The 18607-nt window shown below is 32.4% G+C and overlaps 1 long non-coding RNA gene across 1 annotated transcript in view; it reads left to right on the top strand.

Annotated features, from left to right (window-relative positions):
• The window catches only part of LOC122514176, a 51704-nt gene extending 33844 nt beyond the window's left edge, over positions 1–17860 (top strand). Inside the window, exon 2 of the long non-coding RNA XR_006302977.1 lies at positions 17826–17860. This is a non-coding gene — a long non-coding RNA (uncharacterized LOC122514176). The remainder of the gene's footprint in view (positions 1–17825) is intronic.
• Positions 17861–18607: the final 747 nt, after the last annotated feature.

The raw sequence follows: 18607 nt of genomic DNA, 5'->3' as shown, positions 1-18607 counted from the left end.
CGATGAAATAAAACTAGAGATGAAAGAAGAGAAAGAATGATAGGGTAAAGAAAACAAACTTATTTCTCGGATAATGCGAAAAGTTCGACAAGTTAGAAAACATTGAGAAAAGATGATCGGTCTTTGTTCCCTCCGACCAATCGACTTTTACTTTATTCGATTCGCCTAAAATTTATCTGCAAATGGATTAGTTTATCGTGATATTTCAAATCTTACGTTCGCTTGATCAAAGTTTTTTCTCGATAAATATATAACATCAATAAAATGTTTGTATGCGCGTATAAATAATAAATTGATATTCAAATTGTATTTAGCTTAAGCACGAAAGTTACTCGTACTTAGCATACACGTTGAAACGTACTTCCGACCTAATTATGTTGTAATTACGTTGTTCCAATTAACTGGTAATATCGAAAGGCGAAGAACTACGAAATTCATCGAACATCTATCGTATATATAATTGAGTATTACCTCTCATTTATACATACACGTCGATATAAACGTAATAGGTCACTTTTCGCTTTATTTTACATTAATCTCGTTAACGCAACTTCGTTTATTTCTGGAGTTGGAATTCCATTAAAAATAGATTTCAACGTTTTCAGGTTGAATATGAAAAGTAATATTGAACTTTCGTTAAATCTATTGATTAGCCCAATACAATTTCAAATATGTATCCTACCTGACTATTATTAATCTGATATCGATTAAACGTATATACGCATATGCATGTTTGTATAGATTCGAAATGCAATTAAAAGACAATTTCATTTCCATTCCTTGCCGCTAAACTCGATGATATATTTTCTATTAATCGCGAAAGAAAAAATAAGAAAAAATTCATAATTATCTCGATTAAATGAATTTCAATTAATTCATCGCACTCTAATCTTCTCTTTTAACTCTTATTTTTTATTCCTTAATACGTTCAATTATTTAAAAAAAAAAATATATATATATATAAGGGTTGGAAGGGGAATGCGTATCCATTCGCAACACGTTTTAGAGTATTCGAGTCTCCGATTGCATCTCGAAAAAGAGACGAGAAACGAGAAACGTTCGTGATGATGGCGGTCATTCTCAGATCGTAGAAAAGGTCCGGATGGACATCGTTACGATAGGATACAGGAAGAAAGATAAAGAGAGAGAGAGAAAGAAATAGAGATAGAAAACATTTGGAAAGAACTGTTCTCTTTACCGTGATAAGGTACTTTCACAGATATTTTTCCGCTAGATCGCGAAATACGACGACTAAAACACCTACCCTAAGAAAGTCACGACACATACTGTTTCTATATTTTCCACGAAATTTGTCAATCTTTTATCTCACTCTTGATATATATATATATAAAATTTGAATAATAAATATAGAGAGAAAAAAAATTAATTGCAAAGAAAATTGTCGAATTAGTATAACAAAAAATAAAATATCTCATTAGGTAAGGGTTCTACTTGAATCTCTTGAGAGAGGACAAAAATAAAATAAAAAAGAAGAAAATGAAACGATCGAATAAAAAATAACGAAGCACCTTTTTTTCTTTTTCCACGAGCTAACGTTATTATTATTTAACGTATTGTTCATCACGTCGATAAATGTCGGGTAGTAAAGTTATACGTGATAAAGTGTGTTGGAGGAAAGGTGCGAGGAAGGAAAATTTATGTAGGGGTAAGAAAAAGAGACAGAAATAGAAATGGAAAAGGGAAGAAAGTGATGCGGGGAGAAAGAAGAGGGTGGGTGGGAGGAAGGAAGGAAGGAAGGAAGGAAGGAAGGAAGGAAGAGAAACGTTAGGTGTAGTCAACTGTCTGAGTCTCTCCAGCGTCTTTTTACTTCTCTTCATCACTTTCTTTCTTTTTTTCTCTCCCTTTCTCTCTCGCATTCTCGTGAAAGACGTCGAGTAATAAAGTGCCACTGTCCAAGCTACCGGAAATTAATTGTCGCGAGTAAAAGTACAATACCATTCGACGGGCTTTTCTTTCCTTGGATATATACATCCATGTATTCTTTATATAGAAGTATCGTATAGTTGTATAGAAGTATGTGTGTATCGTATACGTGTGATTAAATTGGATCGGGGAAAAAGTTTCTTCGTAATTCAATGGAAAATATTAAACGACGACGAGTAATATTTTTATCATATTTTACATATAGAATTAGTAATTTTATAAAATTTTATTTATCGGAAAAAATTACGAAGAAATATTTTCCCCGACCCGATATATATTATAAGTGTGCCATGGTGTGTGCAGTTAACCGGATCGTAATTTTCTGAAAGAAGGTAAACCCGTTATTGGATCCACGTTGAAACGCTTGCGATTCCGTCGAGAAATGCAACGTTTTAATACCTCCCTCTAAAAGTGCAAGTGCATTCATTTATCTCTTAATTATGATCACAAAGAGAATTCACTTGGATCTTTCCTATTCATCCTTACGTCCTATCTAATTTCAACGCTATCTTTTCTCGCGACAATGTTTTTTCTCCTTTCCTTCCTTCTAACATTTCTCCAAAAGTGATACAAGGAGAGATCTAAATTTAAAATCTGTCATACAATTTGTATTACTATTCCGAAAATAATTCGATGTTATAACTTTGAAATATTTTCAATATAAAGTATTACAAAAAATAAAAAGATGTAATAAATAAATGACGAAAGAAAAATTTCGAAACTTTCTTAAAACTGTCTCTTTAATAATTTATTATTACTCGTTGGAATACTTCGAATAGTAACATTAAGCGTAATTCGGTTACGTTCAATAATCCCCCTGGAATAAATGCATACTATTGGTTATTATTGCTTGCCGACGATTGTACATATTTAATAAGTACATACTCAGATACATATCTACGTGTATTTACGTGCTTGTACATACGTACGTACGAATGTACATTGATAAAGTGCTATCGATGCATCTACTTGTATTTTTTTTTTTTATTTCCCTCGCTATATCGTATATGCACACATTTCTTTTTTTTTTATTTTTATATTTTTATCTTATAGTTCCGTTTTATTTTTTATTGGCCGAGAATACAAATCCGTTATCGAGGCTCGTTCAGATATGAAGATTGTGGTTTAAAATCCCTCGGTCGGTGGTGGTGGTGGTGGATGCGCGATGAAATTGCACGTCGCGTCGATACGAATAATTAACAGACAAAATTGCAGACGTCGCGATTACGTAGGGGGCATAAAATTTCCGAGCACTTGCGTTATTGCATGAGAAATGGTAGACAAGCGTATACACACACACACACACACATATATAAAAGTTTTCTCTGTGCGCGCGTGTTAGTTGTTCGGATACATTTAAATGGTTTCGATAGGAGAATTCAACGTTTCACGGTATAACCCCTCGGATAACGTATCGCAGTATCAGTATAACAATGTTCGTTTGCAATAATATCCAAACTGGGAGAGAACTATGAAAATTGTATATATAGTTTATATTTCATATGTCGTTTGATGATCCAACCGTCTGTGTGATTTTCTGCCAATCGACAAGCTTTCATCTATCGTTCTTTTTGAAATGGATTATTTTCTTATTTTCTTCCTTTCTTCTTAACAACAATTTCGATTAAAATTTTATATACGATCCGACTAAATCTCGTTGACTCTCATTTTTCATGATTTTTTTTTAATCATATCATTATTATTTTATATTCTTCATTAGGTAGGTTGTTTTATTAAAATATCAATTGCATTCGAGTGATCAAATTGTTTCTAACAAAATCTTTGTGTGTGCTCGAGTTTATTTTTCCCTTTTTTCATTTTTTAATTCGATAAAAACAAAATCAATTGCATTTTCAGAGAAGCGCGTTCCGTGAATTGAATTAAAACTTTATTATCAGCGAGAGACACTCTCTCTCTCTCTCTCTCTCTATTCGGAAATATGCAGAAAAAGAATTGAAAGAAAAAAACTTGAAAGGAACATTTTTTTTATTGCACTTTTATCATTTCATATCCTACCAAGTTACGAGTCCTATATTTGTAAATGCGATTGGTGGTGAGGTTACGATGGATTTATATCTCTATATAAAAGTAATTGATCGTAGGTATAGAATATAAATCGTGGTTTTAAATCAAGCACGTTTTACTGCTTCCGTGTGAGAATATGAAATAAAAGAGATAGAAAAGAATAATAATCGTTTCATCAGATGAAGAGCACCTTGTCGTTTAGATTCATCTTTTGCTTATATATATATATATATCGATCATTTTCTTTTTCTTTCTCTCTTTAACTCATTCAATAGAATTTCTTTTAAAAAGAAAAGAGAGACAGAGAGAGAGAGGGAGGAACGTACGATCGTATCTGAAAAATCGAGTTTCGATTTCGTCGTTTTTCGACAAAAACTCAATACAAATGCATTCATACGCGAATATACAAATATACGACTGGTATTAATAAAATAGTATATCAAAGATATTTTTATCTTATCTACGAATATTCCCGTGTGACGTATAATACGATTTTTAAAATAAATCATTTATACACTATAATATAATGTTTGTGATTATTTTTCCCCTCGAGTAAATGTATTTAAATAATCTATCGAAATATGTATACTATACGTGTAAATGCATTCTTAAATGTATATATAAAATGCATTATATACAATATTTATTTATATTATTAAATATAAAATGTATTTCTAAATATTCCTAAATATGTTTTAATAATTTTCATATTTAATATACGTGTATATATATCTATATATTGTAATTATTAGTAGTTCAACAACGTTTTGGATTATAGCCAGGAAATAGGAATAGAATCAGTCTAATTTCCGTTCCGGTACTTACCACTGTTAGGACTCTCGGATTTGCGGTTGCCAGACGCGAACTTACATTATCATTAACCTCTCTGTAACGTTGGATGCTGTGAACGTATTTACCTGGAAGAGAGATAGAGGACTATGGTGCCTGAACGAGCTAAAAGGGAACTTTGGATGTAGGAACAGTCTAAAATGCCACGTGTGTGTGTGTGTGTGTGTGAGAGAGAGAGAGAGAGTACCAAGAGCAGATCAAACGTACAGGCGTGTTAACGTCAATCCCACTATGTTTACCATTGTTCCAATTAATCAGGCTTAATCAGTAAACGGAACCATTGATGATTTTATACCTATCTACCCACTGATGTACGATAATTTTCATTAGATCATTTGCTTTGTGTCTAGTACCTCATTACTCTATTCTTTATTTTCTCTAACTGAACGTTACGTTAATGTTTCGTAACGATTGTAACTCGAATATTAATTTTGTTACTAAACTAAACTAAAGAATTTTTCATTAGATATATATACGATACAGAAGTGAATCAAGTCAAATGGAAAAAGCCTCAAGTGAAGGAAATATTTCTGAGCTTTTTTGATATTCCAATGGTCTTACACGCGGCAATTTAATTCGTCACTGTTGGTCTAGTTTTCTTTTTTTAGTTGGTTCTAATGTTAAATCAAGAACTCGAGTATAAATTATATTTTTCTAGATGGAAAAACCGACAAAACGACGATGGGTATTGTCGATGTGACGTGAACGACTAAGACGGCTGAAGAATTCGTATGAATTTATTTATATATATATATATATATATTATATAACTGTGTATATTTTTTCGAAAGAGATGACGTTTTGTATATTAGTAACCAACGAAGCGTGAAAAATATATTCTTGCTGGCAGTCACACATCTTTCGCATACTTTTTTTCGTCCTTCGTGGTTTCGTTCAAGCGAGTTACACAAACCATTTTCGTTTTTTTGCCGTATCTTCAAATGATCAAAATCTTTTTCCAACTTTAACATAATATAAAATGTTACTTGAAATGAATTAATGTTGATCTTCGGATACGCGAAGGAAGAGAATTCATTTATAAATTTTTATTTCTTCTATCAATCGCGAGCGAACGTATATATATATATAAATAAATAATATACTAACGTTAAATATTTCTAGGTTGAAAAATTGTCAGAATGGGATTCGATTAATCTACCAATCCTATTCCTACATCGCGTGAGAAAAGAAACTAGCTATCGTTTCGTAGACGATTTCAAGACGAATGAACTTCTCGTGCTCAGTGTGTTCTCAACCTTTGATTCTCAAATAATAATACATATTCAGGTTTCACTCAGCCCATCTCCGGCAAATAAATAATTACTATCATTAATACTTGTCACGTAATAACGTATACAAATGGCCCAAATTTTATACGGTATTTTTACGATACAGTTTTCTCGATATAATGCAATTAGCGAATTGAAAAGAAAAAAATAATAAAAAAAACATTCGTTCAAAGTACGGACAAAGTACGTATAACGCGTAAAAATAATTTTTCTTTTTTTTTTTATATACTATTCAATTGCATAACAAATATTTGCCGTGTGTTTAAATAATAGAGTCATATTTTTTCGATGTAACATTAATTTTATAAATAAACACATTTATCATATTTATCAAAAGTAAAAAAAACAAAAAAAACACAAAAAAAAAAATACTCTACACGCAATTTGATTAATTCTTCGAAGCAACTCTCTCCCCATTTAGTTTCTTCTACAAATTTTTTCGTCTCGTACCAACACTTATTCTACTAACACGACATTTTTCAGGAAGTTAACGACCATGTTATACAAGAACAGCAACCTATACTTCCCTATTTACATATTTACATACTTACGAAAGAATGGAAAAAAAGTCACGTGCTATGAAAATATATGTGTTAACAAAGAAACAGGAGGAGAATACTACGAACGAAATTAATCTTCGTGAACGTTCGGAAGCGTTGCACCGCTGTCGATTTATCCATAAAAAAACAACAACGGAACAAAGTAAAACAAATACAACAACAACAAATATACATCTACACGAAAAATTGGGGGCCGTGGGAGGAGGAAGAGGAGGAGGAGGAGGAGGAGGAGGAGGAGGATTGTTAAATAAAACGCAAATATGTATTTCGTGCTGCTGGTTGACATCCATGAAAAGTCAAATCTCCTTCTCCGCCCAAACGCCCACCCCACGCCTAACCCACACCCTCCTCACCCCTCCTTACCCCCGTAGGTCAAAACATTACAATTGCAAATCGATCCTCTTCCCTCTCAACGCGTCGTTAACCTCTCGAGAACTCGATTCGAAGCCAATGTGTAAACGCACGCGTGTGTGTGTATATAGATATATATATATATATGTATATATATATGTATATATGTATATATGGTTTTTTTGTGAGTAGGTGCATGCGTCGCGTCGATAGGAATCGATTCTACCCTCTTGTTTTTCGCGTTTGCCCAATTTTATGAGGACGCTTGATTGTTTTTAACGATCTCTCTTCTCTCTCTCTCACTTTGTTTTGTTTTTCTCTATCGTATCTACAAAATGACGGTGAGGTCGTCAACGCGAACGAACGAATGAACGAACGAACGAACGAACGATTCGAAACAATTTATTGTAACATCGATAAAACGTATCTCGAAGGGTTACGTACTTTGATGGTGTTTATCAGGAAACGTTCGAGTCATGAATTGTCACGCACGTATGTATGAATTTCGTTGCAACAGATCGAACGTTACCGCAGAATTTATAATTTTTTGCTAGATGAAATCTATAAAATATAAAACAAGGGATGTATATGTCCTTGTATTCGATATGTTTATAACATATAAATGAGCTCATGCATGTATCATGAGTGCGGGTGGATATAGGGGTCTGCGTATCCATGCATGTAAGAGTGAATGTTAACACACGTCCTGTTATATTACTCTCCAAACGAACCTTTCACACTTGTACAATCGTTCTTTCAAACGTAATGTAATTTTTATTCTGCAAATCGTTTCTTACACTCTCAACGAACGAACGAACGAACGAACGAACTAACGACAACGTTTTAAACGTTTTAATAATTTTTCACGCTAACAAAATGTCTCTACTTTTTATTTCCTCCCTTTTTATTCTCTCCCATACCATTATTTTCCCTTTCTTTATTTCCATTCGCATATTTCAACGCAGCTGCTGATTCCTCGATGTTATTTTCTTGTCGTTGTTGCGTACAAGTATTCGTGAAAATTATTGAAAAGTCAAAGAAATTTGTAATTAATTTTTGAACAATGCGCGAAGTAATATTTTTCTTTCTTTTTTCTTTTTTTTTCTTTTCTTTTTTCGTTATACCGTAACAAATGAGATTGCAAATTCATGGGGGGAAAAAATAGGAAAATGAAATCAACGTTTGTATCATTGAGAATCGTTCTAATAAGAAATTTCTTATCTTTTCTTTTTTACATTTTGTATAAATAAAAGTTGTAGAAAAAATGTGATAAAGATTGCAATTTGACATTTGACTATCGGGGGAAGGAAAAACGTCGAGAATTTTCAATCGTATAATTGAAAATACCTAAACGTCTGGGGGTGATTCTCTGGCTTTCCTGTTTAGGAAATGTCCGAAACATTTCAATGGCTAGTAAATCGTTGCGTGAATGTAAATGAAAAAAAAAAAAAAAAAGAGAAAAAAAGGGGAAAAAAAACAGAACAAGTAGCGGATAACAAACACGAGAAGAGTTTGTATCGAAAGTAGAAATCGACGCGTGTATTGCTTGCAACGGTGCGTGTTAACGGATAAAGAATGGCAAGTTGTACCGGCTGTATCGGATGGCATTCGTTGCAAAGCGACGTACCACCTGACAACGCGTTGTCGAATACTAAAACAAATAGAAAAACAACAACAACGACAACAAAAAAGAAAGAAAGCACGGAGAGAGAGGGGGAGAGAAAGAATGATAGTTTGTAAAAATGGAAAATAAAACAAAATCGCGTGTTAATTGCAATGTTAATTAAACCATTGTCTTTCTTCGATGATCGATAAATTACGTATTACCGTTTTGGAAACAAAAATTGTTAATAACCGTACGAATAGTTTTTCCCCCATTGTGGATATTAAAATTGTTTAGTTTTCCATTTTTTCTAAATAACTGTTTAAAATATTCGCGTCTTGTATACCAGTTGGGAATTCTTCAAATTCATATCTCGACTCATCGCTCATTCGATGAACATTTTTCTTTTTTTTTTTTATTACGAAAAACCGTCGAAATGACGTCCCGTTTAAAACCGCCCCCAATCATTTCTCCTCTTTCCCGTTCTCTTTTTCCTCTCTCTCTCTCTTTCCCTCTCTCTCTCTTGTTTTGTTTTATTTTTATTCTCTCAACGTTGGAAAATGCGAATACAAAAGGGATTCGTTAGGAACGTTCAATGGAACGAGATTTTATTCGTCCGTCCTCTTTGTTCATCCCCTGTTCATCCACTTCTTTCCACAGAAAGGCCGCGTTATCTCACCGATAACGTTATTTCCGATAATATCGTTAGTTATCGACACACCCGGTATATACGCTCTCTCTATCAGATATCCATCTAACCCGGCAAATCTTTGCTAACGTGTTTTCTGTAATTGGGAACAAGAGAAACAAGATATGTTATATTTTAATCCGATTATTAACAAAAATTCTGCCGCGTTCTACGAACAACTTGTTTTTTTTTCTTCCTATTAAAATTATATTTGTATTGTATATATATATATGTATATATGTTTATATGCGTGATTGTACGGGTGATTATTTTTTTTCGTAATATATGTCACAGATTTTTAAACGATTTAATATTAAATCGATGAAACTCGAGATAAAAATATTGAATTGAATGCAAATCAAAGATAATATCTTGAAATCCAAAATGAAATCAGTCATACGTATGATATTAATGATAGATCGAGTATGAATTTCTAAGGAGAAACGATTTTCTCGAACAAATTTCTAACGATATTCGCGTAACGAGATATCTCTTCTTCGATTCCTTACTTTCTTTGTAATTTCTGTTACTTTTTCTTCATCTTACAAATTGTATTCTTACATCTTGAAATCCGCTTAACGACGATACCACCGTAGTTTAGTAGTTCGACGATAAAATCGATGGTGTATGCTAAGAACGATAAAGTTTGTTCTGCAAGGTAAACTCTCTTACGGTATGGAATCATCGTTAGCGAGTTTACATAATAGTTTTAATTATCTTCATCGAGTTGAACCATTCATTCTAACGCTTGATTTTACGACAAACGAATATTTTCTACCAAAATTTCTCACAATTTTTTGAATAATAATTCGAAAAAAATATATATATTATATATATATTATACTTATTCCTATTTTAAATAACACGCGTATTCATTTTATCATATTGCAATAATTAGAGTGATATTTCATCCGTAAATAAAATTGAATATAATATATACATATATATATTATGAATTTAAATCGAATGAAAATAACGATAAAAATATTCGTATTAATTAAAATGAATTTTATATAAATATAAAATAAAAAAAAAGAAGAATATCGCGAAACGAATTACACACTTATTGATATTAATCAACGTAGCTTACAAATAATGTTATTAAACGATAATTAAAAAATTTCAATGAAAGATAAAATAATCGTTATTTACAGAGACAATTTTATCACGAAGGTATCAACAAACGATAACAATTCGATACTATCAATCTTCCTTGACAATTATTCATTATTATTGTAAAACCCTACGATTAGAGTCAGATATGAGAAGGGAGTGGGGAGGGAAAGAGACAAATAGACGGATAAAATGGTGAGAAATCAAAAGAGCAGAATGGGAAGCAGAATGGGAAGTAGAATGGGAAGCAGAATGGGAAGCAGAATGGGAAGCAAAATGGGAAGCACGCCGTGTTAGCCGATAGCGTGCGACACGAATGGATAATCAACGGTAAAGGTGAATAAATAGCTGCTCTCTGATCCATTTAAATTATCCCAGCCAAAATTACGTTACGAGAACCCTTCGGTTATACCACTGATTAACCAACGTCAATACTATACCTACGTTTGCTTTCAAAATAATTAAGGATCAAAAGATTCGATTACATATCGCTCGTTCAATTTTTTTTCTACATCATCCTATATACTTTTTTTTCTTTTTATATATGTTTTCACTCATGTATATACGTTAACGATATATAATACGTAAAGTGCACTTTTATTTTATCTTCCATCTGATCAAATTATTTTATTACTTCATATCTGAATTTGCGAAGAAGGATTTTCAAGATCTATCTTAAATAATTATCGCGTAAATCTTAAATAATTAAACACCTAATTATTTTTTTCATCCACATTCTTTTATACAATAGAACTTGATTAATAAGGACGAATAATACAAATAACATTTTGCAATAATTTTCAATAATTTTCTTATCGCAGTAACTCGACATAGAAAGTCCCATAATTCGTAGTTTCAGAGGACAAGTAAGTAGTAACGTAACGTGCAATTAATTTAAACCCTCTTCTTGCCCATTTTCTCATCTCATGTCACATCTTCTCTTTCTCTTATTCCTCCCCTCTCTCTCTCGTAATGAATGTCTCGTAAATCGTCCAACACGGTATCCATCCGATCTTTTACATCAACCCTCTCTATATATAATCCTTAAAATCTATGGTAAAAGGTTTGAATTACACGAGATTATCTTTCATTCCATTATAAAACATTGTCAAAATGCATCGATTTGGAAAATCTAGGAAGAACACTCGAAAGAATATTGAGTGATTAATAATTATTTATATTTTTCCTACATGAACCTACCACCCCCCACCATACCCTCTACATCACAGACCCTTTTTCTCTTTTAACGAACGTTTCATAAGTTGTCTGCTAGCTATCTAAGTAAATACAGAAATGATGTGAATGGTGACGTATGTTTAAGAGTAAAAAAAAATAAAAAAATAAAAGATAAAAATGAAAATGAAAATGAAAGAAAGAAAAATATCATCTCTGTCGTTTCGTTTATGGATTCGAACGCAAAAACGTAAGGGAAGATGAAAGCTGTGATATTCCTCGAAAGAAAACGGCCAAGAGGATGGCGATGATGGTGGTAGACTAGCTAGGTGGTTACGAAGTCGTCGCTGAGGGATAAAGGGAGGGATAAAGGGAGGGATAAGGGCGGGTTATGCTGGAGAAAACGACACGGCTATCAAGCGAGAACACTCCTTGTGTTCTGTTCTACTACACCACTACTACTACTATTACTACTACTACTACTACTACATTACTTCTTCTTGTGTATGGAAGTTTAAAAGTAAGAGAGAGAGAGAGAAAGAGAAAGTATCAGCGGAAAATACAGTGCATCGTCAACAGATAAGCCGCTTAGGATCCCTTTATTCTTCCTAGCCGATTTTCTCTCTCTCTCTCACTCACACCCACACTCACATACGCTTACTAAGAATGAAAGAGTGTCGTTTCATGATCTTCGAGTCTCGGTGGTTGTTGTGTGCTTTTCCTACTAACACGTTTTCATGTATGTATGTATGTATGTATTTTTTTGTATTTTACTTTTTATTTGTTTTTCGTCATGTTTTTCTTGTTCTTTTTATATTTATTTCTCACGCTAACTCTCTTTCCCTTTCTCTTTACGTCCATCTGTTACTTTTTCTTCAACTGGCTTATTCTTTCGTTTATCTCTCAATGAGAAAACCGCGATATGCTCCGACTTTTCTTCCCGGTTTATTTTTCAACGAGAAAAATACGCGATTCTCTTTCTTTCTTTCTTTCTTTCTTATTATTATTATTGCTATCATGATTAAAATAATAGTACGACGAGTGAAAACGTTTGCTAAGAGTGATCATTTTGGTGTATACTCGAGTGCATTTTAATGGTTGGATGGTTGGGGTAACTTTTACCGTTATATCGAATGTTTTTTAACATATCTTTTCAGCTTTTACGGTACGAAGGAAAGTTTTATTGTAACATTAACTCGCAAATATTAGCGTGCACTAATATAGCTCGTGGAATATGAAAAATATTTTATAATAAATGAAATTTAATATCTTTTATCATAATAATTTATATAAATGGATACGATTTTGATATATTAAACAACAAATTTATTATTATTCGTTATTACTTTCATACTCTTTATTCCGATCATAAGAATCTTTGTATAATAAATCAAAATTGTTAGAAAAATCTTTTGAAATATGATAACTCAAATATGCAAAAATATATTATACATATATTATATATTCAAACTATTCGAATTCTACAAACGTATGTATGTTCTTCAACCTCTTATAATTCCCCCCTACATATATATATATATATAATATATTTTTTTCTCATCTTATCTACTAACAATAACCACAAAGAAAATGTCCAGATTGCGATAGGAGCAAATTCTTAGACGAATTTCTGGTGCGTTACGCGAGCATAGACTACAAACTTTTTCCAAATCCTTCACGTTTCTTCAACTACCTCGATCTTCTTCCCCCCCATCTGACCCCTTTTATAGCCTTTACCTTTTTCCTTTTACTTTTCCTTTTCGTTTTATTTTTCTTTTTCTTGTTCTTTTTCTTCTTTCGAGCCACCGTATGGTGAGTCGAAGTTCGCGAGTATAAAACGAGAGAAGTGGGAAGGATTTATTGCGCACGAATGCTTATTGGCTCTTTCCCGATGCCGGTCCAGAATCTTTATGCAGAATCGCGATGCAGAATCGCGATGCAGAACTCGCGATGCAGAACTCGCGATGCAAAATCGCGAACCGAAGACACGTACGGTTTGAGAAAAGTTATGCTGACAGCAGATACGACGAGAGTGGTACGTGAAAATACGAAAAGCGAGCACCAGCCCTCTTCTCTCCAACTAGTTTAACAGATAAAGATAAAAAGATGGAACGTAACACGTAGAAAAGAAAAAAAAAAAAAAGAAAATAAGAAGAGTAAGATAAAAAGAAAATAAGAAAAATGATGGAAAATCTTTCTTCTTCTTCTTCTTCTTCTTTGCTTTTCATCTCATTTCGTTTTATCTTGTATGTATAGTACGTAGTTGAAGTATGTATAAGATGTGTTTCCTTTATATCGAACAAATTGAAATATTTTGTGAAGTATAGAACCTATCACGATGTAAATTTTTATTTTTGAACGTCCAGCATCGAGAAAACTTTCAAAATCAAATTCATATTTGTAAATAGAATTATATATATAAATGTATATAACTATCTGCAGTTTGAGATCATCTATTTTATTGTAAAATATTGTAAAATATTGTAAAATATTGTAATTAGCCTTTTTAAAAACTTTAACGCGATTCTATACTTGATCTGTAAAACAAACAAATATAATATATCTGCAACGTATACTTTCTCTTGTAAGAAATAAATTTTACGAGCAAATATTTTTCGAAAGCTTCTTCACGATATATTCCAATATTTCGAGATAAAGAAAATCATATATGTATGCATGTATAAATGCATACACATATACACAGAAAATAAAATTCTTAATAATTCGTTTTCTCGAGTTTTGCACAAACTTCTCCGATCATTTACTGAAATATCTTTCTTGATAATTTGATGCGAAGGATGACAGGTAAAGTTCGTTACAATACCTTTTGGCTATTATTCTTCGAGAGGTAAGGTAAAAGGGAAAGAAGAAGAAGAAGAAGAAGAAGAAGAAAATGATGAGAGTTCTTTATATCGATGAAAATAATATTGCCTTTTCAAGAAAAGATGTAAGATCCCGTTGGTTCAGAGAAGTAACAGTTTCTACTTTCTAAAAGTTTCTCACTTCTTATATTTTTCTTTATTTCATCTTCTTATATCATCCCTATATTTTAACATAAACGCAACGACGAGTATTGGTTAACGCATTCTGTATTAAAGTTAAAATAAAATATTATCGTTAAACCGATATATTGGATAATTTAATCAAATTCATTTATTTCTATAATATTTAAAAATTACTCTAACAACATATTGATTTTCCAATACTTTTAGAAACAATTAGTAGTAGTAGTAGTAGAGAGATAAACAAAATATATAACAAAATTGACTCGATAATAATTACTCCAAATAATTAACAATAAATATAAGCAATAAAACAATCAACCGTACATTGTAAATTGACAAGCAATTCAACTATACGTCTTACACGAATATTAAACCATACTCAAGAGGTCTCTCTCTCTACACGAGGGTTATTAATTAGCATGCTTGTGTCGTGTCCCATGTTTGTCCTAAATTCAAGCCCTAGATCGATCGATAATACCTTCTCTTTAAGATCATTGATTTCTCTATTTTCAGTAAACCACTTAATCTTATTTCTACCTTAAATTACATTATCAATCATTTCTTCTAGAAATAATTATTAATTAATTAATAAACAATTCTCCTTATCATATGAAATCTAATAAATATATATATATAAATGAAAACTATCGAACACGCGCACGTACGATCGTAAGATAACCATGAAAAGGGACGAATGAGGGACGAATAAGGGATGAGAAGGATTGGGGGGTAGCGAAGGGGAGTAAGTCAGAATTAGGGGACTGTGATGCATGGTTTAAGGAGAACAAACAGCAACCTGATGAAGAAAGAGAGAGGGAGAGAGGGAAGGAAGCAGAAGTTTGTTGTATAGGAGCAAGAGAGTTGGTAGAGAGGGCTGAGGGAGGAGAGGGGATGAAGGGACAGGGGAGACAGGTGGCATCAAATTATTGCAAACAATTACGTTTAATGAGAAGGTTAACGCCATCAGACGATAGTGACGGAGGAGGGAGGGGGGGGGAAGGTGGGACTAGCGTGAACGCGGATGCAAATGTGCCGGTGCCGACTAATTAGCAAACAGAGTAGTTCTCAGACCTGCTACCCCCTTCCCTTCCCCCCTGGTTTAACTGGATGCATCTACCACCCTTCTCGCCTCTCTCTTTCTCTCTCTTTCCGTCTTTATCTATTTATCTTTATCTTTCTCTTGCACTCGTCTATCTGTTTCTATCATCCTTCTCCGTCATCCCCCCTCAATCGTAGAAACTTTCTTATTCGGCTTGTTAGAAATGTTTAGGGAATACTACAGCACGTCGATAAAACAAAATAACTTAAATTTATAAACGTTCATTTATTATTTCAATTTATTTTCAATTTTATTTTATTAATAATGATTGTTATTATATAGAAGTAGAAAAGAAAAAAAATCGTTGTAGTTTACTCGATTCTAAGAATTAATGTTTAATGATAATTGTAGGATATTTTAGGAAACTTTTAATCTAAATTATATTAATTATTGTGAATAAAAAAGTTTTCATCGTTTGGAGGGGCTTGATAATTCCGATATCGAGTTTATCAAATTAATTCATAATTAATTGAATTTTATTGGTGAAATATAAATATTTCTTCAATCGGAAAAAAAATAATGAAATTTTGTTGTATCCATCTCAATGCCTTCAGTTATTCCGTATAATCTATGACGGAAATAAAATAAAGAAATTTTGCGTTGGGAAAAGTAAAGAAAAGAAAAGAATAGAAAAGAGAAAAAAAAAGACTTGATTTATCGCGTCGTTACTTCGATAAGATATTAAAGAAATTGATTTTTCTTTATAAAAACGTCCGTCTTGATATTTATTTTATTTTCCTATGCGAATAAAGAGAAAGAATAAAGGAGAGTGTATGTGTGTGCAGTGCATGTGTTTGTTGCGTGCGTTAGAGAGAGAAAGAGAGAGAAAATTACGAACAGAAAAGATCTTAAACGAAATAGAGTATCCCTTTTTCGAGATAAACGGAAAAGAAAGAAGGAAATAAACTGTCTCGAACCTGTAGACCTTGTTCTTTTATGAAACGACTCTCTTTAAAGAAAGGAAAAAAGAAGAAGTTTTAGAAAAAATAAAGTGAATGAAATAAGGATGGAAAAAACGAGAGAGAGAGAGAGAGAGTGATACTTTGTGTGTGTGTTTCATCTTAAGTTCTTTGACCATAGACCTTGCACAGTATAACGGAACTGGTAGAATGGTCTTTAAAAAAAAAAAAGCAAATAAAAAAAATAAGAAAATAAATCGTTAATTTTGTTGTTGTTTTTTTTTAACTTTAATACACGTCACGGCGATTTTCTCTCTCTCTCTCTCTCTCTCTTTTTTTCTTTTTTTTTTTTTATATTAAACGACAATAAAATATTTCCATCACGAGTCGTTCGTTTTTCCGTAACACTTTGTAAAGTTGAAATTGTGGTTGGATGAAATAAGTGTATGTACAGGTAGAGAAATAGTACGTATTTCACCGAACGTTTCTGAAATTTTAAACTCATCAACATAATAGTACTTCGCGCGCGGAAGGGCCGTGATATGCGGACGGAATTAATTATATTTCTCAGAACTAATCCGTAGAGTGTCAGGGAGCACGTACGAGCACGAGAAATAGAAAGACAGGGACAGAAATAGAAATAGAAATAGAAAAGAAGAGAAATAAAAAAGAGAAAGATATAGCATGTAAATTTCATGCAACGCGTTATGCAAATTCGTTGATACCGTTGATTCCTTTCCATTCGCGTGTCCATATACGCGTAAAACTTTGAAAGGACTACGGGGTTCTAGCAAAAGGATAAGCTTGGAAAAAGAAAGAAAAAAGAATGAGAGAGCATATCGAGAAGGTGGGGCATGTTTACTTCAAGCAAACGTCGCCACTTTCTCGTTTGGTAGTAACGATTTCCCTGTTTTATGGAGCCATCGTCCGTTTAAGAGGATTACTACGAATTCAAAGATTATCCTTTATGTCTTTTCTTCTAATCTATCCTTTTTTATTTTTTATTTTTTTTTACTATTTCTTATTACAAGTATTATTTTTATTTCAATACGATATTTATCGGATTCAATACGTTTCCCATGCATTTTCCATCAGCATTAGGAATAATAAATCTTGTATAATATAATTAATAATTATAATCGCGAGTATAAATCTTTTTTCTATCTTCCTTTCTTCTTATTTTTCATCGTGCAAATTATTTTAAACAAATTCTATTTTCTGTTGCAGGTATTGAGATGGATGATCATTGATTACCAACAGTCGTGAGTCTTTTTAATTAACGAATAATCCTAAATTATATATTAATAATAAGATTTAAAATACTTTGTAAATATTTTATTTATCTTTCGTAGAATTTAAAAGAAAATAATAATAATAACGTCATCTCGTTAAATACGTTTTAAGAGTATTCCAACGAAAGTTACAGTTAACGTTATATTATAGAGAAGAACGAAGAAAGGTTTTTCCATCTGTTTCCGTATTCTTAGATTTATTTAACGTTTTTACTAAAGTTTCTAACGTCTTGGAAGAAGATAAAGTCTCTGGAGAATCTAGAAGGAAATACGCACATAGAATGAGAGAAAATGATAGTGAGTGAGTAAGAGATAGAATGTGAAAGGTAGAGTGAATTCAAGGAAACCGATCCACGATGCACTTGTAGTAATAGTAATAGTAATAGTAATAGTAGTAGTAGTAGTAGTATTTGTAAGCGAGTTCTGAGTAACGGCACCTCAGCGGACGACCCTAAATGCCAACGTGAAATTTTCATTCTGGATAACTTTCCCCTACCCTTCCCCCCTTTCACCCCTTTTTCTCTTTTTACTTGCATATCTCGTCTCCCCGAGTTACGAAAAGCATAAATCGCAAGGGTAGCAAATTTCCGTCTTTCCAAAGTCCAGCTCGTATATAAGTAACACGAATGTATTAGTTGTAGTATGCGTACGTATACGTTTACTTTCGTATAATTTAATAATGTAGTTCGATAAGGATTTTCCTTTGAAAATTAACGA

Source organism: Polistes fuscatus, unplaced genomic scaffold, assembly GCF_010416935.1.
Source record: "Polistes fuscatus isolate 324 unplaced genomic scaffold, CU_Pfus_HIC Scaffold14, whole genome shotgun sequence".
In the NCBI taxonomy this organism is placed as follows: Eukaryota; Metazoa; Arthropoda; class Insecta; order Hymenoptera; family Vespidae; genus Polistes; species Polistes fuscatus.
The sequence above is the reverse complement of the archived record's forward strand: the minus strand, read 5'-3'. Positions and strand labels throughout refer to the sequence as shown.